This window comes from Heloderma suspectum, chromosome 2 (assembly GCF_057233095.1).
Source record: "Heloderma suspectum isolate Gila_16-S chromosome 2, 16-S_ref, whole genome shotgun sequence".
In the NCBI taxonomy this organism is placed as follows: Eukaryota; Metazoa; Chordata; class Lepidosauria; order Squamata; family Helodermatidae; genus Heloderma; species Heloderma suspectum.
In genome coordinates this window covers 4,980,822-5,002,875 of record NC_139459.1, presented here as the reverse complement: position 1 = coordinate 5,002,875, position 22,054 = coordinate 4,980,822, and the positions used below count along the sequence as shown (strand labels likewise).

General features: G+C 45.4%; 1 protein-coding gene across 2 annotated transcripts in view; it reads left to right on the top strand.

Annotated features, from left to right (window-relative positions):
* The first annotated feature begins 6,990 nt into the window (after positions 1 to 6,990).
* The window catches only part of UBAP1 (ubiquitin associated protein 1), a 38,307-nt gene continuing 23,243 nt past the window's right edge, over positions 6,991 to 22,054 (top strand). For both annotated transcript variants that reach the window (XM_084832800.1, XM_084832801.1), the window contains exon 1: positions 6,991 to 7,204. The gene's annotated coding sequence lies outside the window, so the exon portion shown is untranslated. The remainder of the gene's footprint in view (positions 7,205 to 22,054) is intronic.

The following is a 22,054-nucleotide window of genomic DNA, read 5'->3' as shown; positions in this document are numbered from 1 at the left end:
AAAGAAAAGTCCTTCTTCAGGTGGTAGTAAATCATCTTCTGGTTGTAGATCCTGTTCTTGAATGGCACAGTTTTGCTGTGCTCTCCATGCTCTCCAATTACTACATAATATTACCCAATCTGGCTTCAATTTACTTTTACCTGGAACACCACCTAAAATTAATCTTCTGTTTTATTATTCCACCATGAATCTGATCATTTTGAGGTGCCCTCAAACCCTTTGAATTTGTATAACATGGCCCTTTTGTCTGTGCCACTGGCCTTTGACATTGGACAAGTTTCTTTCCAGTAACTTTGGATATGGTGGGTTACGTGCTGAGCTCACACCAACTGCAAGTACATGATAAGTGTGTGAGGGGCTGTTCAACCAGCCCTAATTTATTCAGTGTGTTATGGCAGTATTCCTCCAGTTAGGCAAGTTTCCCTTCCTGCTCAGTCAAAGGTCAAATGCTGAGGACTGGGGCGCTGGGTGCCCCTCTCAATTCAGGCCTTTCCATTCTACAAGTTTTTGGATTCAGACCAAAGAAACCAGCCAAGCAACCATTTCGCAATTCCTCTGGGGATCAGAATGGGAAGACTTTGAGGGAAAGGTCGGAGCCAACACAAACCCACCCACCCCATTTAGTGAGAGGGGTGCAATTTGTCCTCTTCCTTTCCAAATCAAATACATTTCAAAGTACTTTTGTAGATTTATGTTCCAAATATATATTTTTAAAAGTTTAATGCTTCTGGTTTTGATTAGAAGAAGTGGAACCAGCAACAACATCTTGCAAAGTGGAGGATGCCAGCCACCCTGCCCTTTCCCAGGATACTCTGTTCTACTCCCCACTCCCAGGAATGTTGTCTTTTTCTCCCAACAGTAAGTTAGCGTTCCATGTCCACTGCACATACTCAGCCCTCATTAAGCTGTTCCCCTGCATTAGGTTCTTGTTTTCCTAAGTATTTCTTTTACTTCTGCAATGCTGTGGTTCCAAGCCTATAGATACTTCTCTCTTATGTATAGATGGTGATTTTTGGCTACATAAGGATCCATACCTGGAGATGGTAGTTACACATGGGACATCAGGTGAAAAGCCGTCTCTGCGAAGAAACTCAAGTAAAACTGAGATAAATGTTTAACATGTTTTATTTCTATCATTGATGGTCTGAAGGGCTAAATAGTAAAAGAAAAATGAATCGTTTTTACTGGAGGCTTGTTTGTGCCTGAGGGAAGTTCCATTGTAAATATGGTGGGCTGGTAAATTGGCAGTTACTGTTACCACTAGGAGGGGAGGAGTTGGCGTTTGACAGGGGAGTCTGGCTGGAGAGTTGCCTGAGGGGGTGTCTTTGTGAGAGGCTGGGGAGCCTGAAGAAGACATCAGCCAGGGGAAAGAGCAACTACTAGACCAGGAGGCCGAGCAGAAAGCATGAGAGGCAGAAGCTGAAGAAGGTCTGAAGCTAGGGAGAGGGAGACTCCTGGTGCAGCCTTCGGAGAAAAGAGCGGACATCTGAGTGGCATCTAGTGGCAGTGGTCTGGAGACTGAGCAGGTGCTGGACCAAACTGAAGACTGCAAGAGAGGCGGGGGGAGGGGGGAGAGCATTCCTGGGGGAAGTCAAACCAGACCAGAAAGAAGACTGCCTTTCAAGCTCTCGTGTTAGGCCGGTGAGTTAACTGGGTTAGAGCGTGATCGGGGAATTGGCTTAAGGATGGTTAGACATAGGAACTAGGGCTTCAAGCACCTGATTGATGGTAAAAGTTTGTTGTTCAGTCGTTAAGTCGTGTCCGACTCTTTGTGACCCCATGGACCGTAGCACGCCAGGCCTTCCTGTCCTCCGCTCTCTCCAGTAAAAGTAACTGTGTAGAAACCCTGTGTAAAAAGTAGTAACAATATCCTTAACATAATACGCTTTCTTGTTTTCTTTTTAATAAAATACTATATATCTTTGTTTACTTTCCTGGTACCTCTGATCTGTTTTGTCTCATGCCCAATAACCCATTTAGGGGGAAAGGCATATTTTAAATAAAGGGGTTTAGTTTAATGGTGGCAGTAGAAGAGAAGGGAGGGATTACCCAGTGACACATTTGGGAATCGGGGTGGGTTTTCCCTAGTGTTTGGTCCCTAACCCCAAGACCCAGTTTCTCCACAGTCTTCAACTGGGGAAACCTCCTTTGTCTTTGAAAGGCTGCATAATGACAGAAATTTAACAGGCCATTGTGCCAATGGCCCTTAATTGCTATACCCAATTGCAGCCTTCCCCAACCTCTGTCAGGTTTCCCGATCCCCCCAGTGCACACACTCAGGCAATCTGACACTGGACACCCAAATCAGTGAGATTTCTTTATTGCAGGGAATCCCATGGCAAAAGCTTAATGGTTACACTCTTCAGAAATCATATAGCTGATGGTCAGTAGCTATCGGCTCTATGTAATGTAACACTACTACCATGACTGAGCTCCTCAACATGGTTTCTCCGTTGCCATCTCCATGGTTGTGAACACAAGGGAAGGGCTCCAACCCCGGACATGGAAAGGGAATGATTCCTGGAATAAACCCATCAGGCAATCAGGGGATAACTTCTTGAAAGGTCTAGCAACCCACACCCATAGAGACTCCAACTTTGAATCCTTTGTGGATAACTCCAGGCTACATGGCCAAGGCCCATCAAGATCAAGGGAAGGGCATACCCACACACGTAAGGAGTTCCAGGCCACCACTTTCGCATTGGCAACTCCACGCTGCATGAGTTCTGGCAGAGGGAAGTCCAAAAGTTGTAGATCAAACCCAGCCTGCCGTACACTGCGCTGACTGCAAACAGAGACACACAGCCCACAGCAACAAGAGTTCAAGTCTATGAAAAGCCTCACAGTACTTTTCCTGGCAAGTCCTTAACAATCCAGAGTTCCAGTCCATGTGCAGAGTGCCTCCAAAAGCCCAGACAATGGTGGACCCAAACTGAGAAGGCTTTGGGCAATGAAGACGAGATGTTCCTAGCAAAGGCTCTTTGCCTCTGCATCAGCTTAAAAAGGAAGGCGTGACTGTAGGACACCCCCTCCAGATCCCTTGACAGACAAGAGCCTTTAGCCTTTCAACAAGGCCCCTGTCTAAACAGGGCGGCACTGCTCAGCCCTCCAGCAGTGATGCTTCAACCTGGGCGACCCTTCTGCAAACCCCAGCCCACCTCTGTCAGGTTCCCACGGACAGGTCCCAGCCTCCCTGCCTGCCAAGGCCAGACCAGCAGGCGGACAGGGAGTTGGGTGACTCCCCCGGCTCTGCTCTGAGAACATTGACAGAGAGAAGCGCACACAGACTCTGACATTCCAGAAGCTGAATAGGCCCAAGCCTTTCCAGGCTACTTCTAATTAAATCCTGGCTATAACCTTGTATCGCCCCTGCAGTGGGCATTGAACTCTTAGGTTAGAAGTGCCAAGATAATGATAAATCAGACTCAAAGGTTTACTTACAAGGAGTACTTTATTGGGTAACTTACAGGCACACCCAATGGTTGGATCAGACAGCTTCTCTGAACCCCGCGCCACCCAACGGGTTTTATACAATACATGTTAGCTATGAGGCAACATAGCAGCAAGCACCCCTAGCGTTCATTCCCAGCATAAACTAACAGCACTTGGTTCTCAAGCACAGCCACCTGCAGCTCAGCATAAACACAAAGCTTCACTTCTCAGGCACGGCCTGATAAAGCTTTCTCCTCATTAGCAAGGAATGTTCTGAGAAGGCTGTTATCGGCCCTTCGAATCATCTTCACATGCTCAGAGGCTTACTAGCAAGGGAATTGCAACAATAATTAACTTAAGCAAGCATTATAGATCTCTAGGCCTCTCTAACACTACAAATGATGTGGCTACGCTCCTGGGGCCAGTACAAACCTACAAGGCCTGCTGCAGTACTGAAGCTGGGCCCTGACATTTTGGTACCCTCCAGATGCGTTGGCCATAGCTGGCTGTGGGATTATGAGTTGTAGTCCAAAACATCCGGAGGGCACCAGACTGGGGGAGGCTGCCCTACTATAAGACTAAGTAAATGTACCTGAAATAAATGCATAATCTTTTGTTTACTCATATCTCCACTTTCCTCCCCTTCCTCTGTTATCTCCTGCGTCACATTTTAGACTGTAAGCTTATTGAGAGAGGGACCTGTCCTCTCGTACTTTGCAAAGTGGTAGGATGTGTCATACCTGCATTTCCGCCTTCCCCGCCCCGGAATGCCCTGTTTTTGCTACTCCACACTCCACTCTCCTCTTTTAAGGCCTTTTGTATCACTCAGCTCTATTGTGTAAATACCTTTAGTTGTGATTTGCTTGCTATAATTTACCAGTAAACTGTTGTGGTTAAACCCTGTACCTAGAGTGTCAATCACCCCACACCTACAGCCTAAACCCCACATTATTGGGAAGGGGAAGGTAAAAGAAGGTGGGAATCTTAAGAAGGCAAGAGATCCTTAAGGAATTGCTCAGGGGGTCCGGGTCATAAGGGGAACCCTGACAATGCTCTTCTTGCTTGCCCACCTCTGAGATCTGTCTGGTTAGTAGGTGCGAGGAAGAAAGCCTTTTCTGCAGTGGCTCCAAGTCTCTGGAATTTGCTACTAACTCAAATACACTGCGCCTTCAGGAAAACCCGCAAGACTAATTTGTTTTCTTTGGCCTTCTCCCGAGTTATATTTTTTGTATGGGCCAGCATATGGTTTTGACTACAATTGTTTTTTGGTGTTAGTATTTTTTAGGGAACTGTGGGATGTCTCTTTCTTTATCATCGCTGCTTTTATTAAGGTTGATGTTTATTCTTTTGTGATTTTTATCTTGTGAGCCACTATGAGAGGGTTTTGTACCCTAAGAGGCAACCTAAAAATAATTTAAATAAATACCCACAACCACTCAAGGGAGCCTCTAAGAAAATAAGAAGAGCCCTGTTGGATCAGATCAAATCTAGTCTACCATTTTGTTCACACAGTGGCCAACCAGTTGCCCATGGGAAACCCACAAGCAGAACACAAGTGCAACAGCACCCCCACACACACACCCATGTTCCCCAGCGACTGGTGTAGGTGGTAGCATATAGCCATCTGGGCTAGTAACCATCAATAGCCTTCTCCTCCAGAAATTTGTCTAACCCCCTTTTAGAGCCATCCAAATTGGTGGCCATCACTACACCTTATGGAAGTGAATTCCTAGTTTAACTATGCATTGTGTGAGTGAGTCCTTCCTTTTACCTGTCCTGAATCTCCCACCAATCAGCTTCATGGGATGATCCCACTGGGTTCTAGTATTATGAGAGAGAGAAGGAAAAATATCTCCCTGTCCACTTTCTTCACACCATGCATAATTTTGTACATCTCTATCATGTCTCCCCTTATTCACCTTTTTCCCAAGCTAAACAATCCCAGCTGTTGTAACCTTCCCTCATAGGGGAGATGTTCCAGCCCCTTGATCATTTTAGTTTTTATTTATTTAAAATATTTCTTGGCCGCCTTTCATGGCAGAAGCCCTCCCAAGGCAGCTTACAACAATAAAATACATAAAAACAATTAAAATATGAAAAGTGATGAAAATATAAAAACAATAAAAGCCAACAATAAAACCAACAACTACGTTAAAGCAGCAACAGCGATATTAACAGCAGCAACGGCAACAATAGCAGTCATATCAATGGAAGGCCAAGGTAAAATAATATATTTTCAAGGCCTTCCTAAAAGTCTGCAATGACGGAGCATGGCGGACCTCCGATGGCAGCTTGTTCCAAAGGTGTCGGGCCACTGTAGACAAGGCCCTCTCATGGATACATGGCTCAACAACACTACAAGCGAGAAAGATCTTGGAATTGTGGTAGATCACAAGCTGAATATGAGCCAACAATGTGATGTGGCTGCAAAAAGGGCAAATGCTGCTTTGGGCTGGATTAATAGAAGCATCGCTTCCAAACCCCAGGAAGTCCTAGTTCCCCTCTACTCAGCATTGGTTAGGCCTCATCTGGAGTACTGTGTCCAGTTCTGGGCACACTTGAGGAAGGATGCAGACAAACTGGAGAGGGTTCAGAGGAGGGCAACAAAGATGATCGGGGGACTGGAAACAAAGCCCTATGGAGAGAGACTGAAAGAACTGGGCATGCTTAGCCTTGAGAAGACTGAGGGGAGACATGATAGCGCTCTTCAAGTACTTGAAAGGTTGTCCCAGAGAGGAAGGCCAGGATCTCTTCTCGATCATCCCAGAGTGCCGGACACGGAATCATGGGCTCAAGTGACAGGAAGCCAGATTCCGGCTGAACATCAGGAAAAACCTCCTGACTGTTAGAGCAATACGACAATGGAACCAATTGCCTGGGGAGGTGGTGGGCTCTCCCACCCTGGAGGCGTTCAAGACCAGGCTGGGCAGCCACCTGCCAGGGATGCTCTGACTTGGATTCCTGCCTTGAGCAGGGGGCTGGACCCGATGGCCTTGTAGGCCCCTTCCAGCCCTACTGTTCTATGATTCGATGCGTGGTCACCCCCCTGACTGCTCTCACAGGTGGGCAAATGAGAAGGGCCTCCTTCTGATCTTAAAGTGCAGTCAAGCTAATATGGGTGAAGGCGGTCCTTCCAGTAACTTGGTCCTCTTTCTCCCTCTCTCTCTCTATATATATAGGTGTGGTGACCAGAACTGTTCTAAGTGTGACCACACCACAGATTTGTGTAAGGGCAGGATGATATTGGCAGTTTTATTCTCAAGCCTTTCCCTAATTACGCCCAGCATGGAGTTTGCCTTTTTTTTGCAGCAGCAGCAGCAGCCGCACACAGGGTTGACGCCTCTCGCCCTGTCTGCTTTGTCTGACATCAACGAACAACCCTAATGAATTCCTGGGGATTCCCAGCACCCTTGAAAGCTCCTATCGCCTGCGCTCGAAAGCCGGACATCTCGCGTCAAAACATGCGGGCTGCCTCCCCTCGCGCCTGCGCGCGCCGCTCCCTCCGCCTTTCCGCGCGTCGCGCGACCGCCGTCGTGACGCACCACGTCGCCGTCGGACGAGGAGGGGCGGGCGGGAGAGGGAGACAAGATGGCGTCGCCCCGCTGCCGGACTGGGCTCAGCGGTGGGAGGCGGCTTGTCGTCGTCACTGCTGTCGCGGCCGGTCGGGGCTTGTAGCCGGGAGAGCCTAGTCGCGTGTGAGGAGGCGGACCAGCAGCAGCAGCCGGCGCCTTCGCCGTAGGGGCGGAGAAGCGGGGCCGCCGCCATCGCCGGAGTGAGTGAGCCGGAGAAATGGGGGGGCCCTCGGGGTGAAGGCCTTCCTGGCTTCTCTTCAGGCATAGGCTGGGGAAGGGGCGAGACGCCCCTCACCACGTCGGGGAGTGTGTCATGCGCACGCGCATTTCGCCGCGGGGGGAGAAAGCCCTTCCCACGGCGGGGCGCCCCTGAAGCGTCGAAGGAAGCCGCCAGCCCAGCCCACCCTCCGCAGGCGCTTGATTTGAACCAGGGGCCTCAAACCCCACCCCAGTCAGAGCTTCGTTCAGAGGACTCCGGTTCTTGAAAGGTGGCGGAGCCCGGTGGCTATGGGAGAAACCGAGCTCTGAGGATCAGGAAGTTCCAGGTTCAAATATCGCCCCTGTTATACTGTCAGGCCCCGTCCCTGTCCCCCTCCCAGGAATCTGTTCTTCCTCTGAGCCTCAGGTGGCCCCCACACCATGGTCAGTATGGGCATCAAGGTGTGTCTGCCTTACAGGGCTCTCATGAGGATTCTAATGCTATTCAAAGTACTTTGTGTACATTATCTTGTGAACTTTACAGCACCCCTGTAGGGTAGCTTCCATTGTAATAATTTCCAGAGGGGTGGCAGATAGCCTGTTACAGCAAAACAGCAACTAGTCTTGTGGAACCTTAAAGATTTTAGTTCACTTCCTGCATTTCGTTTCCCCCCCCCCCAACCTCAGTGTTTACAATCAACCCATCCCATCTGTAGCTCAGAACATCATTTCATGTATCTAACGAAGTAAACGATACACTACTGAAACTTATGTCATGCTAAATTCGTTAGACTTTAAAGTGCCTCAAGACTCTTTGTTTTTCAAGGTAGGTGAGCACTGTTATTTCTGTTGTGTTTGGTGGGGACTGAGGTGGGGTGGCTTCTGTAAATCAACCTTGTGAGTTTGTGGCAGAGAGGAAAAACAAACTGTTGACTTCCTGTTTTGTAGCTCAGTCTCATCTTGGAGACTAGGCTATTCCAGCTCTGGACACAATAATGCGTGTGAGGTGTTTTGAACTTTGAGGAGTGTTTAAATATGAGGTGGCAGTTGGAACACGAACTACCCTCGCTACAGCCTTGGTAGGTGGCCTTAAGGGAGCAACTGTGGCTTCTGATATGTAGTTTTGAGGGTGATAATGAAGGCCTCATTACTTGGTTGTTGTATGGAATACAGCTGCCAGAGATGGGGAGACAGACTGGAAAATGGGATGACTCATGCTCCTCACAAGGGGAGGGAGTGCTTCCTTCAGGAGATATATATTTCTCTCACTTACATCCTGTGTTCCTTCAAAGAACTCAGAGCAGTCCTGTAGCCTAACAGCAACCCTGTGAGGTAGAGACATACCATCTTCACATTAGTTGTGCTGTGTGTGCTTATGGCTGTTTGAAACGGGCACGGCTCTGTGTATGTAGGTGATTGGGGTAGGAATTATAGAGCCTGTGTGTCTTGAGAAGGAAAATCTCCACATCTTTAGTGAGATTCTAAAGTATGTGAGCCTCCTAGCATTGTAATACAGAGGCCCTTTCTCATGCCTGTAAACTCATTCATCCCATGTATGGTAATTTCCCGTATGATAAGTCTCCCAGGTCACCTTATTTATAGGAAGACCAGCTTTTCTCTTCCTGAAAATATTTCTGAAAGTCTTCCTGTGAATCGAAAGACAGGAGACTCTGTGTTCTGGGCTGGGTGGCCTTTTCTTTATCCCTTAATGAGGCCCCTATATATTGAACAGAATGTTGTGTGGTGGGGGTGGCCCATGCCCTAACAGTACAATCCGACGCATGCTTGTGAGTAAGCCCCAATTGAACCCAGTGAGATTTGCTTCCAAGAAAACATGCAAAGGATTGTGCTGAAATTAATGCTATTATTTTCCGGCTTCTTCTGAATGGGGAACATTGATCATTACCTTTCCCAACACATTTTTACAGGTTTCCATGCCCCAGATGGAAGAAGAATGCCTTCTAGGTTCTTCATAGGAAGTTCTGTGAATTCTGCTACTAGGTGTTCTGACAGGGAAGGGCTGCACATAAAGGCCTTTTACTATGTGGGGGGAGTGGTTTAGTCACACCCATGATGCAATGGCAGAATCAATGACCTCACCAGAAGTAAAGAGAACTATTTCCTAATCTGTACCCTGTGGATTAAGAGGAGGATTCCTGTGTTGTAATTTGCTATACTGTACTAGGCTGTGTTCTGTTTTTCCTTAACTTTTGGGGTGGGCACTTAGTAGGAACTCTGGACTGAATAAATGATGACATTGTTGAATAATGTGCAGCTGAAACTTGCTGAGTCATAGTTACTTCATTTGGTGCTTTAGTCGTTCTGGGTGCTTGGTGTAACCCTTCATACAGAACCTTTATCTTAAAAAAGATATTTTTTTGGCCATCCTCCATTTTTTAAAGCTGTAAGCTGATGGCTAAATAGTGCTGTGTTTGACTCCATTAATATCTGTAATATTGACAGAGAAAATGTTTGTTTAGAGTATAATGAAGTTGCAAGCACCTTCAGTGCCTAAAACAAAGATACCATTTAAGTCTCAAGATTCTTGCACCCTAAATGCACAGCAAAAGTCAATTCATGGCCTGGAGAACTTTCAGTTTTGATCTGTAGTAATCAGCCAAGTAGGTAAGAAGGGACAAAATACCATTTATGTACGGATTCCTGCAAACTAAGCAATATACACTCCTTGCAATCCTATCCCAATGTGATTTTCTATGGAAAGCTAGGAGAATGCTATTTTGGCTTCCTCTCTAAGATTGGCATTGGAAATAGCATGGAATCTAAGCTCAAATAGTGAGTATTCTTTAATTCCAAATGTTCAAATGTCTGCTGCCTTGTGACAGCTTTAAAAAGAGACCATATAGTGCGATTTTCAAATAGGGGTCAGTGTTCATCTGTGGGATGATGCTTGAAATGCCACTAATATACTACTAAACAGCTTCGGGCTTTACAAAAAATCTTAACTTCTCAATGTTAAACTTATTTACTTGAAAGTCCCAATGGTTTTCACTAGAGCTTTTGTCATATATATGTGTTAGGATTGTGCATGTGTAAACGTTTGTGCTAGCAGGTAGCCTCTTTCTAATGGTATGCCAAAGTATCAAGTATCTAATGGAATGTGTGTGTGTGTTCAGTCGTTCATTCGTGTCCGACTCTTCGTGACCCCATGGACCATAGCACGCCAGGCCTTCCTGTCCTGCGCTCTCTCCCGGAGCGTGCTCAAGTTCATATTCATTGCATCGGTGATGCTATCTAGCCATCTCATCCTCTGCCGTCCCCTTCTCCTTTTCCCTTCAGTCTTTCCCAGCATCAGGGTCTTTTCCAGAGAGTTTTCTCTTCGCATTAGGTGGCCAAAATATTTGAGCTTCAGCTTCAGTATCTGTCCTTCCAGTGAGCACTCAGGGTTGATTTCCTTTAGGATTGACTGATTTGACCTCCTCGCAGTCCAGGGGACTCGTAAGAGTCTTCTCCAGCACCACAGTTCGAAAGCATCAATTCTTTGGCACTCAGCCTTCCTTATAGTCCAGCTCTCACAGCCATACATTACTACTGGGAAAACCATAGCTTTGATTAGATGGACCTTTGTCGGTAAGGTGATGTCTCTGCTTCTTACTATGCTGTCTACGTTTGCCATAGCTTTCCTCCCAAGGAGCAAGCGTCTTTTAATTTCATGGCTACAGTCACCGTCTGCAGTGATCTTGGAGCCCAAGAAAGTAAAATCTGTCACAGCTTCCATTTCTTCCCCTTCTATATGCCAGGAAGTGATGGGCCCAGATGCCATGATCTTAGTTTTTTTAATGTTGAGTTTCAAACCAGCTTTTGCCCTCTCCTCTTTCACCCTCAACAAGAGGCTCTTTACATCCTCTTCGCTTTCTGCCATTAGGGTGGTATCGTCGGCATTTCGGAGGTTGTTGATAATTCTCCCAGCAATCTTAATTCCAACCTCTGATTCACCCAACCCGGCATTTCTCATGATGAACTCTGCATATAAGTTAAATAAGCAGGGTGACAATATGCAGCCTTGTCGTACTCCTTTCCCTATTTTGAACCACTCGGTTGTTCCATGTCCGGTTCTTACTGTTGCTTCTTGACCCTCGTACAGGTTTCTCAGGAGACAGGTAAGGTGGTCTGGTACTCCCATCACTTTAAGAATTTGCCACAGTTTGTTGTGATCCACACCATCAAAGGCTTTAGCGTAGTCAATGAAGTCCACCCAATGAAATAGACGTTTTTCTGGAATTCTCTTGCTTTCTCCATGATGCAGCGAATGTTGGCGATTTGATCTCTAGTTCCTCTGCCTCTTCAAAACCCAGCTTGTACTTCCGGTAGTTCTCAGTTCGCATACTGCTGAAGCCTAGCTTGTAGGATTTTGAGCATCACCTTGCTGGCATGTGAAATGAGCGCAATTGTGCGGTAGTTTGAACACTCTTTGGCATTGCCCTTCTTTGGAATTGGAATGTAAACTGACCTTTTCCAGTCTTGCGGCCATTGTTGAGTGTTCCAAATTTTATTTATTTATTTATTTATTGCATTTATACCCCGCCTTTCTCCCTCTCGCAAGGAACTCAAGGCGGCTTACATTATCCTCCTCCTCACCGTTGTATCCTCACAACAACAACCCTGTGAGGTAGGTTGGGCTGAGAGTCTGTGACTGGCCCAAAGTCACCCAGTGAGCTTCCATGGCCAAGTGGGGACTAGAACCCGGATCTCCCGGCTCCCAGTCCGTCACTCTCACCACTACACTACAAATTTGTTGGCATATTGAATGCTGCACTTTAACAGCATCAACTTTTAGGATTTTAAATAGCTCATCTGGAATACTGTCATCTCCACTAGCTTTGTTGTTACTAATGCTTCCTAAGGCCCACTTGACTTCACTCTCTAGGATGTCCGGCTCAAGTTCAGTGACCACACTACCATGGCTATCAGGGACATTCAGATCTTTCCTGTATAGTTCTTCTGTGTATTCTTTCCACCTCTTCTTAATCTCATCTGCTTCTGTTAGGTCCCTGCCTTATTTGTCCTTTATCATGCCCATCTTTGCACAAAACGTTCCCTTGAGATCTCCAATTTTCTTGAAGATATCTCTAGTCTTTCCCATTCTGTTGTTTTCCTCGATTTCTTTGCATTGTTCATTTAAGAAGGCCTTCTTGTCTCTCCTTGCTATTCTCTGGAACTCTGCATTCAGTTGGATATATCTTCCCCTTTCTCCCTTGCTTTTCGCTTCCCTTCTTTCCTCAGCTACTTATAAAGCCTCATCAGACAGCCACTTGGCTTTCTTGCATTTCTTTTTCTTTGGGATGGATTTCGTTGCTGCCTCCTGAACAATGTTACGGACCTCTGTCCATAGTTCCTCAGGCACTCTGTCTATCAGGTCTAATCCCTGAAATCTATTCCTCACCTCCACTGTATATTCATGAGGGATATGATTGAGGTCATACCTGAATGGTTTAGTGGTTTTCCCTACGTTCTTCAATTTAAGCCGAAATTTTGCAACAAGAAGCTCATGATCTGAGCCACAGTCAGCTCCAGGTCTTGTTCTGACTGACTGTATGGAGCTTCTCCATCTTTGGCTGCAAAGGACATAATCAATCTGATTTCGATATTGACCATCTGGTGATGTCCATGTGTAGAGTCGCCTCTTGTGCTGTTGGAAAAGAGTGTTTGCTATGATCAGCATGTTCTCTTGGCAAAACTCGATTAGCCTTCATCCTGCTTCATTTTGTACACCAAGGCCATGCTTGCCTGTTATCCCAGTGATTTCTTGACTTCCTACTTTAGCATTCCAATCCCCTATGATGAAGAGGACATCTTTTTTTGGTGTTAGTTCTAGAAGGTGTTGTAGGTCTTCATAGAACCGATCAAGCTCAGCTTCTTCGGCCTCAGTGGTTGGGGCATAGACTTGAATTACTGTGATGTTGAATGGTTTGCCTTGGATTCATACTGAGGTCATTCTATCGTTTTTAAGATTGTACCCCAGTACTGCTTTTCCCACACTTTTGTTGACTATGAGTGCTACTCCATTTCTTCTAAGGGATTCTTGCCCACAATAGTAGATATGATGGTCACCTGAATTAAATTCACCCATGCCTGTCCATTTTAGTTTGCTGATTCCCAAGATGTCGAAGTTCAGTCTTGCCATCTCATGTTTGACCACCTCCAGCTTACCTTGATTCATTGATCTGACATTCCAGGTTCCTAAACAATATTGTTTCTTACAGCATCGGACTTTCTTTTCACCACCAGACACATCCACAGCTGAGTGTCCTTTCGGCTTTGGCCGAGCCGCTTCACTCTTTCTGGCACTACTTGGAAATACCCTCTGCTCTTCCCCAGTAGTATATTGGACACCTTCCGACCTGAGGGGCTCATCTTCCGGCGTCATATCTTTTAGCCTTGAGATACGTTCCATGGGGTTTTCTTGGCAAGAATACTGGAGTGGGTTGCCATTTCCTTCTCCAGTGGACCACATTTTGTCAGAACTCTCTGCCATGACCTGTCCATCTTGAGTGGCCCTGCACGACATAGCTTATGGCTTCACTGAGTTACGCAAGTCCCTTCGCCACAACAAGGCAGTGATCCATGAAGGGGATTAATGGTATACATGGGCAATATACAGTTAGGGCCAGAAATATTGGAACAAGGATAACTGTTTTGGCAGTTGGCTTCTGTACACCACCACATTGAAGTTGAAAGGAAACACACCGAGATGGGAGTGAAGGCAGGACTTTCAGCTGTAATTCAAGGGGTGTGACAAAAGTGGGGCACTAACCATTCAGGAAGTACAGCCAGTGGCATATACACACTCCCGTTGTTGGTGGCTCATAAGTAATGGAATGAATGGCTGACAAGCAGCTGCATGGCCAGGTGTGGCCTGTTTCCTGGGCACCCCATGACCAATCAAGCAGAGAAAAGGCCTGGAGGTGGTTCTGAGTGTTACATTTGCATTTGGTAGCTGTTACCTGGAACTCCCAACACGAGGTCCAAAGAGGTGTCCATGCGAGTGAAGGAGACCATCATTAGGCTGAGAATAAAGACTAAAAATGTATTATTGATATGAAACGTTTGACATAGTTAAAATAAACCACATTGATTACATGATCTAGTATATATTAGAGCAGAAGTGGGGTTTTGCTGTTTAAGCTACTTATATTTCTATGGCATTCTTTTTTTTTTTCAGACTGATGAGAATGGTGGAAAACAGGCTTCCATAGGTTTTGTTGGAGCAGGCAAGGAATAGGAATAGTAACAATATGCTGCAGTTAAATATAAAATTCAAGCCTGGAATAGTTGGGAACATGAAAAACTGGGTGTGGAAGCTTATAAAGACTATTCATAATATGTGTAACACATATGCAAGACATTTTTGTGACCTGACGTCTCCCTCTTTGCATAAGGCTTTCCTCACCCTTGGACTCTGTAAACACCTTAGGATGCTGGCTTCATGTGAATATTTTGATGCTAAATTAGTTAATATTGATATGCAATCCTTCTGGGATGGGATTATAAGGCTGCTACATAAACTGCAGATGATAGGTAAGTTTCTAGTGACAAGGAGCTTACTCTGACAATCCTTTCAGGACATAAGAGGACAAATCAAGACACAATGATAAAGGGAGCAAACATTTTCATGATGTAGTAGTAGGAAAGTTCAACAAATTAGTGATCTGAGAAACCCAGAAAAATAGTTTTTGCCTTAGATCATTCTTTTGTGGTGGTAAAGGGCTGTTTTTCATTACATCTCAACTTCATGCCCTAGAGTGGAGAGATGGCTGTTGACCCGCATGTTCCGCACTAAGCAGTTAAGGGCGCAGTCCTGTGCAGATAGGCGGCCGCCTCCGAACCCGGAGGCAACTGCCTATCCAATGCAGGGCAGGAGGAGCATGGCGGGGATCGTTCCCTCCACACTTCTCCTGCCCTGCATTTTTGGGTAGACAGCCGATTGCGACTGTGTAGCCACGGGAAGGCAGAGCGGGGGAGGAGGCTGCTGGATGACACATTGGATGTGTTGTACAGGCATTTCCACCCTCCCTGCCCCGGAACGCCTTTCGGCCGCTCCGCACTCCTCTTGCAAGCATAGAGCACGGGTTGTTCCACGCTGCTTCCAAGGCAGCACGGAAGTTGGGGGAGATCAATGCTTCGGGAACTGACCTCAGAGCACGGGCTCTGAGGTGAGATCCTGGAAAACCAGATATCCTATGGCCATCTAGCTGCTGTCTAGTGGCCATAGGATTGTTCCCTAAAGGGACTTTAGCTGATAACCCCCAGCTTGAGTGGCTAGCATCGTGCCTGGTCATCTGAATAACTAATCTCCAAAGGCATGTTACTGCATTGCATAGACCTTTGACATTGGATGGCCATAGCAGCCTCTTGCAATCTGATGCAGTCTTAAGAGTGAGGCCTCTTCTTGAGCTGCCTGTTTCTGTTTTTGAAGGGAGAAGTTTTAAGATGTATCAGATTTTAAGTATTTCTTTAAACACTTAGCTCCACAAATAGTGACTCTTTAGCCAGTTGAGTTTGAGGATTATTTCTGCCTTTCCCCACCTTAAAGCATCATAAATCTCTAGAGAATATAAGTAGAATGTAACCCACCTGTAGTATATTACATTGTTCGACTAGAATGTATTGATTGGATTCCAGCTCCCACTCAAAGTCAGAGTGAAGCTACCAATTTGAAATTAAATCACTTTGCACTTCTCTTCAGATAAACTGTGATACTAGGAGGGTAAGGTGAACTGCAAATAGCAATAGTTCCACCCAGCAGGAGCGGGGTGTTTTTCGTGATTGCTTTGGTACTGGGATGCAGACAGGACACACACATTTACCTAGCTAGCAGGAAAGGATTTTTCAGGGATGATCAGTAAGGATGATCAGTCACCAATGAAAGGCTAACCTATGACAACAGTGACTGCCAGCACATTACTATCTAAAAGCCTCTCACAACCGAATGCTGGCTAGTACGCACTCCAGAGAGGCTGAAGGTGAAAGATGATAATTAGTATGAACTTGCATAGCTGTATGAAGACAATAAAATGTATGACTTGAACAAAATCCAGGTTAAAAGTATAATAGAGAAACTGAAAATTAAATGCTCAATTAATGTAGAGAAAGAAATATGGGGGGAGTCTATTTGGACCTGCATGTGGGCGTAAGGTTGGAAGCAGAGAAGGATATAGAGCTAGAACGTAAGAGCAGCACAAGGTGCTCAACAGCAACTACAGGATTTCCCACTCTGTGTTTGCTTACAGGTGGCAGGCAGGGAGCTGTTTAACCCTTCACCTCCCAGTCCCATTTCATAGAATCATAGAGTTGGAAGGGAATTTGGAATTCATTTAGTCCAGCCCCCTTCTCATTACAGGCTCCAGGGTGCAGCTACAGCATCCTCTATAGCTGTCTTCCAGCCTTTTGACCAGGAAACCTAGTCTTGGAGCCCGGCTGAGGGAGAAGAAACTGGGGGTGGGAGGAGTTACAGAAGGGTAGTGGTGTCTGAGAAAAATGTTAAGCACCTCATTCCACTTGCAGATCCTTCCTCCGCTTTACCCGTTTTACGTGTCAGAGAGCTGAACACATGATTGGTGGCATGCATAGGATTCCCAGTCACGTAATTCAGACCCAGTAATACAGGCAAATATCAGCCCAGCACTAGTGCTTACCTAGGGAAATGGAGAGATTGAGCTTAGCTGTTAAATGGATGCCAGCCTCTGTGCAAGTGCCTGAAGTGTGTGTGCAACTCTTTAGTCTTGGTGACGATGAAATATTAGATAGGATAGTGGCATCTCTTCAGTAGATTCGCTTTTATCTTTAAATGCCATCAAACATTCATGATCAGAGAGGGAACATAACTCAATGGTAGAGCACATGTTTTGTATGCAGAAGGCCTCAGGTTCCATCCCTGCCATCTCCAGTTAAGGATCAGATAGCAAGTGATGGGACAGACCTCTGCCAGAGAGCCATTGCCAGTCAGAGTAGACAGCACTGTGTTAGATGGGCAGATAGTGACCTGGCATAAGGCCACTTCCTGTGGTTTCTTCTAGGCGTGCCTTCAGATTTGTTTCTGCTGCATTAGCAATGGGTTGAACTTTGTTTTGCAGTGGAATGGCCATTCTGGCACTTTCTTATCCATAATGTTCTCAGTAGGAATGATGTATTTGTTCAATATCTAAAGCAGGGGTCTCCAGGCTTTTTGAGGCTGTGGGAACATCTGGCAATTCAAGAAACTGTCCTGGCTACCACCACAAAATGTCTGTCTTGGGAGGCATGGCTAGTCTTAAAGGACAAGTAACTTGCCCCAAAGACTGAGTACAAGGCAGAGGTGGGATCTGAGCCCCAACACGCAAACAACTCCTTTGAACCCACAGTTTTTTGCACCAACCTAAATCTTCCACAGAAGATGAACTCTTTGCTTCCCACCCTGTTGGTTCACTCAGTCAACCAACTCGTTCCCGCCATCTCTTTTTCTCTCACCATGGATCACCATCTATACACACATGTGTGCTCTCTCTCACCCACCCATCATCCATCCCTGAACACACACATGCAAGCAACCCGTGTACCCAGTGCACACGCATACATAAATGCTCTTGTGCACACACATGTTCCTCCCTTCTCCTACTCACTGCAAGCACACAAAAAATCAGTCAGTCTTTTTCAGGATCCCTCCAAAGCCCTCCCCTCTCTCTGCATCACCCTTAAACCCTTTCCCCCTCACTCGCTTTTTCTGACATATATGTGGCCCCATCCATTCAGATACACAAGCACACAAGCCTTCCCAATCCCCAGGTTGCTCTCAGCCGACTCCCCTTTCTTCTTGCTGCTCTCCCTAACCCCCTCCTGGTTGACTTCCTGCAGGCTGCTGTGACCCCCCTGCAGACTTACTGCTGTCCTTCGTTGTCTTGCCCCCATCCCTCTCCTTAGCCCCTCACAGCCAGAACTGACGGGGTTCCCTTTTTCTTGGTGTCTGAACATGCTGCAGAGGAAAGCAGTTGCCTGCAGCTGGCTGTCATCTTAATTTCCTAAGAATGTCTCTGAGGCCGACATGCGACCCAGAGGTACTGATGGGAAATTATGGTGGCAGCGGCTTGAACCCCTTGCTTCGCTCTGAAGTGAGTCCAGCTGCTAGTAAGGAAATTTGTTAAAAAAAAAAAAGGGAGTTAGGGTGCCTCAGAGAGGGCCAAGAAAGCACAGGTACCAAGTTGCCTATCTCTGATCAAAAGGACCATATTTTATTGCGTGGCAAGAAATGGGTGTGATGAATTGTGTGCCCCTCGAACATCCCACTTGCTCAAGGAACAGAGCTGTCAGAATATTTGCATACTAGTGTGTTTGAGAGAAGAGGTAGATGTAAATTTAAGGGGAAGGGAGGCTTTTTACAAAAACATCTTAGTAGACTTTAGAAGTCATGAGATAAGAGGATAGGTCCACTTATGGATGTGTAACTGGTTAAAGAACAAGAAGTGGAGAGCTGGAATAAATGGATAGTTCTCACAGTAAGGGGAAGTGAAAAGTGGGGTCCTCCAAGGAGCTGTACCGGGACCAGTGTTTAGCTTCATAAATGACCAAGGTAGGCAGTGAGGTGGCCACGTTTGCTGATGACACCAAATTATTCAGGGTGACTGAAAGTTTGAGGCCTACAGATCCAAAGGAAAAGGTTAGGCCTAGAGGCCTGGGGGCAGGTGGTTGTTGGGACAGGGTATCCCTGAGAAGAGTAGTTTTATTTCTTCAGGGTTGAAACAGTACTTTTTGTTTTGAGGGAGGAGGGTATATGAAGAGAGTGAGAGAGACAGTGAGAGCAAGAGTCAGGAGACCAGAGCCTAGGGTAAGGGAACTTGTTTTGCAATTTTTTTAAAGGCCTTTTGTATCATTCAGCTCTATTGTGTAAATACCTTTAGTTGTGATTTGCTTGCTGTAATTTACCAATAAACTGTTGTGGTTAAACCCTGTGTCTAAAGTATCAATCATCCCACACCTACAGCCTAAGCCCCATGTTATTGGGAAGGGGAAGGTAAAAGAAGAAAGGTGGGACTCTCAGGGAGGCAAGAGATCCTTGAGGAATTGCTCAGGGGGTCCAGGTCATAAGGGGAATCCTGACTGTGACAAAAACAACAAGGGATCATGAAGAGCTCCATAAGGATCTCCCCAAAATGAGTGAGTCAGCATTAAAATGGCAAGTGCAGTTCAGTGTAAGCAAGTATAATATGATGCACATTGGAGCAAAATTCCATGTGGGGTATCACTAAGAAAGTGGTGGTGGTGAGGGGAATAAAACTGCCAATATTGTAAATGCCCTTATACAAATCTATGGTGCAACCACACTTGGAATACTGTGTACAGTTCTGGTTGCTGTATCTCAAAAAGTATATTGTGGGGCTAGAAAAGGACAATCAGAATTATCAGAGTTAACTCCCCTACAAGGAAGGGTTGCACTGTTTGGGGAGATTTAGTTTAGAAAAAAAGATGAGTAAGCAGGGGGATGACATGAGAGAAGTTTATAAAACTATTTGGTATGGAGAAAAGGTTTTTCTTCCAGTGTCAAGAAGCAATGGACACTTTCACAAGATCTTAATTTATTGAACATATTCTTGATCAATTCCTAGTTGGGATAGAATACAAATGTTCAACTTCCATTTTATACCTTACAGGCAAATTTCAAGGTGTACTTTCCCATTTCCTGACCCACTCTCTCACCCCACATCTGTATTGGTTGGTATAATGAACAAATGGTAGCTGACTGCCACTGACTCATCTTGGCACTAGATTTGCTGTTTCTCAGAGCTACTTGTCATGTAAGGGATTAGCACAATGAAATGCATGCCCACGTAGATACTTGCTGTTCTCTGAAGTGGAATTTAAGGTAGCAGGCCATGTAGGGATTCTTCTTCTGTTGAAAATGTAAAGCATGTCATAAAAACAGGGCAATGCAGATGACCTTGCCCTGGACAGAGATTGCTTGACTTTAGACAGAGAACCTATTATTCTGGCACAACTTGAAGTCTATGTGCCTTAGCCAGTCTCATGCTGTTATGAAATAGTGGCTCAAGGCTGCCCTGTCTGAACACATTCTTTGATATTTTGTGGAATTTATATCTCACTTAATATCAGGTTTAATATTTTAATGTCACTAATACTTTAATATCACTACTGACGTCTTGCACCAAAAGCCTTTTGAAAGACTGAATGAAATGTTTGAAAAGAAAAACAACTGACAGAGTCACAACTGTGCCTATCTATTGTGAGCTTTGCCTGCCTGACATTTCAGGGAAAAGTCTCCTTCAGGGACTGCCTACAAAACTTGCAAGTTTAAAAACTCTCCTACGTAAAAGCCATATGACATAAAGCACAGCAAACCATGGACTGAATACAAGTAAATACATTCAGGAGCCAGAAAATCCGGGTTCTAGTCCCCACTCGGCTATGGAAGCTCACTGGGTGACTTTGGGCCAGTCACAGACTCTCAGCCCAACCCACCTCACAGGGTTGTTGCTGTGAGGATAAAATGGGGAGGAGGAGGATAATGTAAGCCGCCTTCAGTTCCTTGCAAGAAGAAAGAAGGCGGGATATAAATGCAATAAATAAATAATACCATTCTGTTACAAAAGCAGAATAGTTTTTTTTTTTTACCTTGGAGGGTGGTTTTATTTTTTTTGGTAAGAGAATGGTATTCTTTTTATACCATTGCATATGTAGATGTGAATATATTTAGTTGTATTGCCTCCCTGTTGTTGTTCTGAGCATGCTTGTGATCAGATAATACTGGTAATAATGCCACACATGTTTAGACCGTAAGTGCTAATAGTGGTTTGGAGGGATAAGTTCTTAGCCAAATAGCTGGAATAAACATTAACATAAAAAACCTGTATGTGTTGAAGGCACCATAAAACTAGTGCTGCTGTTAAAGTCTCAATCTCAGTCTTTGGATAGTTGGATATCATCAGTTTGCAAATATGACATGACTCAGAAACCAATCCAAGAACAAGATATTCATATATCTCAACCTATCAGCTGAGCTTAATGGAAATGATAGTTAAAACAGAGTTGTGGGCTATAAATAGCCTCATGCCCTGTCTGTGTGGCTATTCATATAGCCCTTGTGGAGATGGGAAGCTCCCCTGTATGAAAGAGGAATGCCAACGAGCAGCTTCACATAGTGTCTGAGTTTTCAAATTTGTGTTTAGAATACAAAACTGCACTAGTTGCTGCAGACCTCTGGGAAATGCCATCCGTTTTGAAGCTAAACTAACTGTGCACTGTTAATTGAGTGGATTCTTGTAACGTTTCCTCCTTCCTGATCTGAGTCCACATAGTTTGAGTCCACTACGCTTGCTGATTGCACTGCAAACATTATTTCAGAATAAAGCTTTAACAAAGGAAAATGTCTTTACATCTTGATTTTAAAATTACATATATAGAAATAGTTATTTCATCATAGACAGTTTACACTGTATAATCCTAGCAAGGCTCCCAACAAGGTAGAGCAGGGGTGGGAAACATGTGGCCCTCCAGATGATGTTGTACTCCAACTCCCATAAGCCCCAGCCAGCATGGCCAATGATTGGGGTAATAGGAGTTGCAGTCCAACAGCATCTGGAGAGCCACAGGTTTCCCACACCTGAGATAGAGGCTGCTGAGTTCTGTAACATTTGGACAATGCTTGTAGTTTTCCAGGCGTGGTATGTTAAATTCTACTGCACCAAGTTACACACTTTTATTATTCATCTTACTCTCTTTTTTTGAAGATGAGATTGTTTATCGATGTAAATAGAGTGGTGTATGTGTGAGCGAGCTGGTGCCTCATGATTTTTCTCTACATTCCGTCTAAGACCATCAGTTGGGATCCAAAGCACTGCGCACGTAGT